The following is a 7,995-nucleotide window of genomic DNA, read 5'->3' on the forward strand; positions in this document are numbered from 1 at the left end:
GGGTTGACCTGCTGCAAAGTGGCTCTGCAGAGAAGGACCTGGGAGTGCTGGTGGACAACAAGTTAAACATGAGGCAGCAGTGTGCCCTTGTGGCCAAGAAGGCCCATGGTATGCTGGGGTGCATTAGGCAGAGTGTTGCCAGCAGGTGGAGGGAGGTGATCCTGCCCCTCTCCTCAGCCCTGGGGAGGCCTCACCTGGAGTACTGTGTCCAGTTCTGGGCTCCCCAGTACAAGAGAGACATGGCACTCCTGGAGAGAGTCCAGCGGAGGGCTACCAAGAGGATTAGAGGGCTGGAGCACCTCTCCTAGGAAGAAAGACTGCAAGAGCTGGGCCTGTTCAGCCTGGGGAAGAGAAGCTTGAGAGGCGATCTCATCAACGTGTACAAGCATCTGAAGGGGGAGTGTCAAGAGGATGAGGCCAGCCTCTTCTCCGTGGTGCCCAGCGACAGGACAAGAGGCAATGGGCACAAACTGAACCACAGGCAGCTCCATCTGAACCTGAGGAAAAACTTCTTCCCTGTGAGAGTGACAGAGCATTGGAACAGGTTGCCCAGAGAGGTAGTGGAGTCTCCTTCGCTGGAGATATTCAAAAGCCGTCTGGATGTGATCCTGGGCAATATGCTCTAGGTGACCCTGCTTGAGCAGGGAGGTTGGACGAGATGATCTCCAGAGGTCCCGTCCAACCTAAACGATTCTGTGATTCTGTGATTCTGTAAAACGCTGTGCATCAGGGCAGGCTGAGAGCTGACCGTCAGAGGAGTGACCCTGAGGAGAAGGGCCTGGACATGACAAGGGATGCCATAGGAGCCAGCAGTGCATGCTTGCACTAATGAGGCCAGCTGCATATGGGGCTGCTTCAGGAAGACCATGGCCACCCAGGCAAGGGCAGTCCCCATCCCCCTTGACTCAGCACTGGTGTGGCCACATCTGGAAGAGTGTGTCCCCGTGTGGGCTGCCCAGTGCTGGAGGAATGGGGAGGACCTGGAGAAGGTCCAGGGGAGGTCTCCCAAGATGGGGGTAGGGTCCTGAAGCACAAAGCCTGTATGGAGGGGCTGAGGGATGTGGCCGTCTTTAGCCTGGTGAAGGGGAGGCTAAGGGCATTCCAGTAGGAGCCTGTGAGTGCTTGAAGGGTGGTTTCAGAGGTGATGGAGAGTTTCTTGGTAATAGGAAATAGCAAGAGAAGGAGAAAGAGACAAAACAATTATGAGATACATTATGAGAAGTTCAGGCTGAACTTTTGGAAACTGGGATGTCACTTGTGCTGTGGTTCAACAGGACACCCAGAGGGAGTTGGTGGGGAGCCCCTGGCTTTGTGTCTGGATGAAAAGCAAGAGAGGGCAGAGAGCCATCAGTAAAGGTGGTCAGATGGCTGGGGGAGAGCAAAGTGGGGAAGCAGGCTGGGTGTCTACAGGCTGCAGGGACACAGACACAGGAGGGGGACAGCACAGGGCAGCCTGGGGTGGAGACGACTGAGGGCACTGCCAAGGCTGAAAGCCTCCGACAGGACGGAGGTCTTTGTGCTCTTGGCTTTCTCTGGTGTCTGCCACTGAGGCCAAGGAGACACTGTGTTTCTGACGGCCCCAGGTCCTCATTACGTCCCCACCCTCAGAGAGCCCAGGAGGTGCTGTCTCATCCTGCACGAAGTCTTGCACACCCCCACCCTCTCCCTGCCCCCACAAAGAGCCCTGAGCCAAGTCGGAGCGAAAGCACCACCCTGTGCAGGGGCTGGGTGTCAGTGCTGGCCCATGCTGTCTGATAACACACAGCAAGGTGGACTTGGTGTCACAGCCACCTGCACATTTCCTTTGCCAACCTGTAACAAGTGCCTCCAACTTTCTGCTCTCCTCAGCCCCTGGGAGGCTTTGTTGGTAATGGTCCTCAGGGGGACCCATTAACACTCCCCGAAACTTGGGATTTAATTCTGACTTTAACTTCTTCAGTGTTTTTCTCAGTTCCCTCTCAGTATCTGAGGTTCATGGGCTCAGCACCACATACACTCGAGGGGGGATTAAAAGGTCAGAAGCCCTAACAAGCCATGCCACTCCCCAGCATTTTCTTGAGGTCTCAGTTCTTGTGAGGCTAAGTGGAGAGCTCTCAGGAGGGCACTTACAAGAGGAAGATTTCAATGAGCGACCAAAAAAAAATCGGATGCTGGCTTTCACAGTTTTCTTCTTTTTTCAGCCCCGAGAATCCCTGTTATCCACATTGCTGGATTCCTATTGATTCAGAGGGTCTCCTAATGAAACCTGGATGTGTAGGAAAGGCAGGATTTCTGGTACGGGACATGTGTGGACAACCCTCCTCCTCCCCTCCCCAGCCCGGCCGGTTCTCCCATCAGCCCCTGGGGACCTACTTCGCTCTTGTTAACATCGAACCCTTTTCCACTCGCCTCTGTAGCTGAGTGTTATAGCTCCTGTGCCCCAAGTCCCACCTGCTTCCCTTAGAGAAGTGGATGTTATCGCTAGGCCACTCTTCTTCATTTTTGAAGGGTCCTGGAGAACAGGAGAGGTGCCTGACGAATGGAAGAAAGCCCATGTCACTCCAGTCTTCAAAAAGGGTAAGAAGGAGGAGCCAGGAATCTACAGGCCTGTCAGCCTCCCCTCCATCCCTGGAAAGGTGATCCTGGAGGTCCTCACTAAGCATGTGGAGGACAAGAAGGTGATCAGGAGGAGTCAGCATGGATTCACCAAAGGGAAATCATGCTTGACCAAGCCTTCCAGGTCAGTGAGGTGGATGGAGAACTGGCTGGATGGCCGAGCTCAGAGGGTTGTGGTCAGTGGCACAGTCTAGCTGGAGGCCTGTGGCTAGTGGTGTCCCCCAGGGCTCAGTCCTGGGTCCAGTCTTGTTCAATGTATTCCTCAATGACCTGGAGGAAGGGACAGAGTGCACCCTCAGCAAGTTTGCTGATGATACTAAACTGGGGGGAGAGGCTAACACACCAGAAGGCTGTGCTGCCATTCAGAGGGACCTGGACAGGCTGCAGAGGTGGGCGGAGAGGAACCTCCTGAAGTTCAACAAAGGCAAGTGCAAGGTCCTGCACCTAGGCAGGAATAATCCCATGCACCAGGACAGGCTGGGGGTTGACCTGCTGCAAAGTGGCTCTGCAGAGAAGGACCTGGGAGTGCTGGTGGACAACAAGTTAAACATGAGGCAGCAGTGTGCCCTTGTGGCCAAGAAGGCCCATGGTATGCTGGGGTGCATTAGGCAGAGTGTTGCCAGCAGGTGGAGGGAGGTGATCCTGCCCCTCTCCTCAGCCCTGGGGAGGCCTCACCTGGAGTACTGTGTCCAGTTCTGGGCTCCCCAGTACAAGAGAGACATGGCACTCCTGGAGAGAGTCCAGCGGAGGGCTACCAAGAGGATTAGAGGGCTGGAGCACCTCTCCTAGGAAGAAAGACTGCAAGAGCTGGGCCTGTTCAGCCTGGGGAAGAGAAGCTTGAGAGGCGATCTCATCAACGTGTACAAGCATCTGAAGGGGGAGTGTCAAGAGGATGAGGCCAGCCTCTTCTCCGTGGTGCCCAGCGACAGGACAAGAGGCAATGGGCACAAACTGAACCACAGGCAGCTCCATCTGAACCTGAGGAAAAACTTCTTCCCTGTGAGAGTGACAGAGCATTGGAACAGGTTGCCCAGAGAGGTAGTGGAGTCTCCTTCGCTGGAGATATTCAAAAGCCGTCTGGATGTGATCCTGGGCAATATGCTCTAGGTGACCCTGCTTGAGCAGGGAGGTTGGACGAGATGATCTCCAGAGGTCCCTTCCAACCTAAACCATTCTTTGATTCTGTGATTCTCAGAACCAGGACCCTCTGGGCCTCGGCCACAGAGCTGCTGCCGGCCAGTCTGTCTCCTTCGTGGGTCACTGCAAGGGGTTCTTCCCTCCTGGGGCAGGAGTGGGCATTTTTTCTCTGTTGAAAGTTCCTGAGCTCCAGGAGCTCCGCCAGCTCCCTCAGCACTCGTGGGTGCATCCCATCAGGGCCCATGGATTTATGGATGTCCAGTTTGGACAAAAGATCTCTAACCTGATCCTCCTCAACCAAGGGAGAGTCTTCCTTTCTCCAGACTTCCTCCCTGGTCTCCAGTGTCTGGAATTCCTCAGGACTGGCCTTAGCAGGAAAGACTGAAGCAAAGAAGGCATTCAGCAACTCTGCCTTCTCTGTATCCTTCGTCACCAGGGCACCCACCCCATTCAGCAGTGGGCCCATGTTTTCCCTAGTCTTCCTTTTGTTATTGATGTATTTGAAAAACCCCTTCTTGTTGTCCTTGACGTCCCTTGCCAGATTTAATTCCAGCTGGGCCTTAGCCTTCCTTGTCGCATCCCTGCACACTCTGACAACGTCCCTGTATTCCTCCCAAGTGGCCTGTCCCCTTTTCCACATTCTGTACACTTCCTTCTTCTGCTGGAGTTTTGTCAGGAGTTCCTTGCTCATCCATGCAGGTCTCCTGCTGAATCCGCTTTGCTCGACTTCTTCCTCAGAGGGATGCACCGATCTTGAGCCTGGAGGAGGTGACGCTTGAATATTAACCAGCTTTCTTGGACCCCTCTTCCTTCTAGGGCCCTACCCCATGAGATTCCCCTAAGTAGGTCCCTCAAGAGGCCAAAGTTAGCTCTCCTCAAGTCCAGCGTTGCAATCCTACTTATTGCCCTGCTCCCTCCTCGTAGGATCCTCAACTCCACCATCTCATGGTCACTGCAGCCAAGGCTGCCCCCAACCTTCACCTCTCCAACTAGACCTTCTTTGTTCGTTAGGACAAGGTCTAGCATTGCACCTCTCCTCGTTGGCGTCTCCACCACCTGAGTCAAGAAATTATCATCAATCCTCTGCAGGAACCTCCTCGACTGTTTGTGCCTAGCTGTGCTGTCTTGCCAACAGATGTCAGGGTGGTGAAGTCTCCCATGAGAACCAGGGCCTGTGATCGTGAGGCTACTTCCAGCTGTCGGTAGAAGGCCTCATCGATGACTTCCTCCTGGTCAGGTGGCCTGTAGTAGACCCCCACAACAGTGTCACCCATGTTACCCTGCCCTTTAATCCTCACCCATAGGCTCTCAACTTGCTCTTCATCCACCCCGAGGCAGAGCTCCATACATTCTAGCTGCTCCCTCACATAAAGAGCAACTCCACCACCTCGCCTTCCTGGCCTGTCTTTCCTAAAAAGCACATAGCCATCCATGACAGCATTCCAGTCATGTGAACTATCCCACCATGTCTCTGTAACTGCAATGAGATCATGGCCCTGCAACCGCACACAGACCTCTAACTCTTCCTGTTTATTCCCCATGCTGCGCGCATTGCTATACAGGCATTCCAGAGAGCCAGTCAAGCATGCAAGCTTCCCAGGAGAGGTGCAAGAGGATCCTCCATAGCCATGTCCCATGCTGTCTCCCCTGGCTGTATGCACCCGCTGGAGGCATCCTGACTTGAGCGGTGTTTTACTGACTCTCCTGCCACTATACCACTCCCCTTCCCCCATCTTGCCTAGTTTAAAGCCCTCCTTACCAGGCTGGCCAATCTGTTGGCAAAGACGCACGTGCCCCGCTTGGTAAGGTGGATCCCATCGCTCCCCATCAGCTGTTGATCTTCAAACAGGGTCCCATGGTCATAGAAAACAAAGCCCTGCTGCCAACACCAGCGGCGCAGCCAGCTGTTAACTTGGAAAACTCGTCTACTCCTCCTCCCATCCTTTCCCCTCACAGGCAAGATTGAGGAGAAAACGACCTGGGCTCCCAGACACTTCACCACCATTCCCAGAGCTCTGAAGTCCCGTTTGATGGTTTCCAGTTTGCCTTTTGTGTTGTTAGTGCCCACATGGAAGAGCAGCAGAGGGTAGTAGTCTGATGCATGGACAAGCCTTGGCAGTCTTTCCATGACCTCTCTTATTCGAGCCCCTGGCAGGCAGCAAACCTCTCTGGACAAGAGGTCAGGTCGGCAGAGAGGTGCCTCTGTCCCCTGCAGCAGGCAGTCACCCACAACAATCACTCGCCGCTTCTTCCGGGGCTTCCTGCACGGCACAGGGTCTGCCAGGCCAGTTGCCTCCCTTGGAGCCATGCCCAGCTCCTCCTCAGCTTGCAGGGCGCTAAACTTGTTCTTCGAGGGTAAGTCTTGAGGAGGAGCTCTTAAGAGCCTTTCTCCTTCTACGAGAGGTCACCAGCTTCCAGCCCTCTTCAACAGTGTTATGATGCACCTTTACACACGGTGCTGAGCCCTCTGACACCTCTGCTGCAGTGGGGGCTGGGGACTCCTGGAGCTGCACAGTCTCCGAGAATAGCCTGGCAATCTCACCTTCCTGCCATGCACAGGCCGCCACAAAGAGAAGGAAGGAGCCCTCCCTTTTGGCCCTGCCATGCAGACAGCTCTCCCACAAGCACTCCCCTCCTCCTTTTCCTCTCCTTCTCCATCTTACAACTGCCCTCCTCACACTTGCCCACCAGCATTGCCATCCTCCTACAACCCCTTTTAAACCACTCAAAACAGCCACAAGGCGGCGCAGTGCCTGAAACCATGGGACCGTCACATGCTTAGGCCACACTCACAACAAGTGACTAGCTCGCTTTCCTCCCCTCCTCCAACTTATGACTGCCCTCCTCACACTTTCCCACTAGAGCAGCCACTCTCCTCCAACCCCCTGCCTACCAAGAACAGACCAACAAGGGGAGCACCATTGCGCCCACCCTTTTCGCCCTGCCATCCACACGGCTCTCCCACAAGCACTCCCATCCTCCTTTCCCTACAGTCTTCCAACCTAGCACTGACCTCCTCACACTTTCCCACTAGGGCAGCCACCCTCCTCCAACACCTGCCTACCATGCACTTGCCCACACCGGGAGCACCGTTGCTTCCCCCCTTTTGGCACTGCCATGCATACGGCTCTCCAACAACCACTCCCGTCCTCCTTTCCCTACCCTCCTCCAACCTAGGACTGCCCTCCTCACACTTTCGGACTGGAGCAGCCACTCTCCTCCAACACCAGCCTGCCATGCACAGGCGCACATGGCGAGTACCATTTCCTCCACCCTTTTGGCCCTGCCATGCATATGGCTCTCTCACAAGCACTCCCCTCCTCCTTTCCCTACCCTCCTCCCACATACCACTGCCCTCCTCACACTTTCCCACTAGAGCAGCCACTCTCCTCCAACACCTGCCTACCACGCACAGGCCCACACGGGGAGCACCACTGCGTCCACCCTTTTGGCCCTGCCATGCACACGGCTCTCCCCACAAGTCCTCCATCCTCCTTTCCCTCCCCTCCTCCAACTTACGACTGCCCTCCTCACACTTTCCCACTAGAGCAGCCACGCTCCCCCAACACCTGCCTACCAGGTATGGGACACACAAAGAGCGGCAAGGTGCCCTCCCTTTTGGCCCTGCCGTGCACACGGCCCTCTCAAAAGCACTCCCCTCCTCCTTTCCCTACCCTCCTCCAACTTACCACTGCCCTCCTCACACTTTCCCACTAGAGCAGTCACTCTCCTCCAACACCTGCCTACCACGCACAGGCCCACACGGGGACAACCATTGCGTCCACCCTTTTGGCCCTGCCATGCACACGGCTCTCCCCACAAGTCCTCCGTCCTCCTTTCCCTCACCTCCTCCAAATTACCACTGCCCTCCTCACACTTGCCCACCAGCCTTGCCATCCTCCTACAACCACTTCCGCACCACTCAAAACGGCCACAAGGCGGTGCAATGCCTCAACCCATGGCACTTTCAGATGCTTAGGCCACACTCAGAACAAGGGCCTAGCTCGTTTTCCTCCCCTCCTCCACCTTACGAATGCCCTCCTCACACTTTCCCACTAGAGCAGTCACTCTCCTCCAACACCTGCCTACCATGCACAGGTCCCAATGCCGAGCAGCAATACACCCACTTTTTTGGCCCTGCCATGCACACGGCTCTCCCACAAGCATTCCTTTCCTCATTCTCTTCTCCTACTCCAGCTTACGACTGCCCTCCTCATACTTGCCCATCATTGTTGCCACCCTCCTCCAACACCTTCCTCACCA

Source organism: Struthio camelus, unplaced genomic scaffold, assembly GCF_040807025.1.
Source record: "Struthio camelus isolate bStrCam1 unplaced genomic scaffold, bStrCam1.hap1 HAP1_SCAFFOLD_71, whole genome shotgun sequence".
Taxonomy (NCBI): domain Eukaryota; kingdom Metazoa; phylum Chordata; class Aves; order Struthioniformes; family Struthionidae; genus Struthio; species Struthio camelus.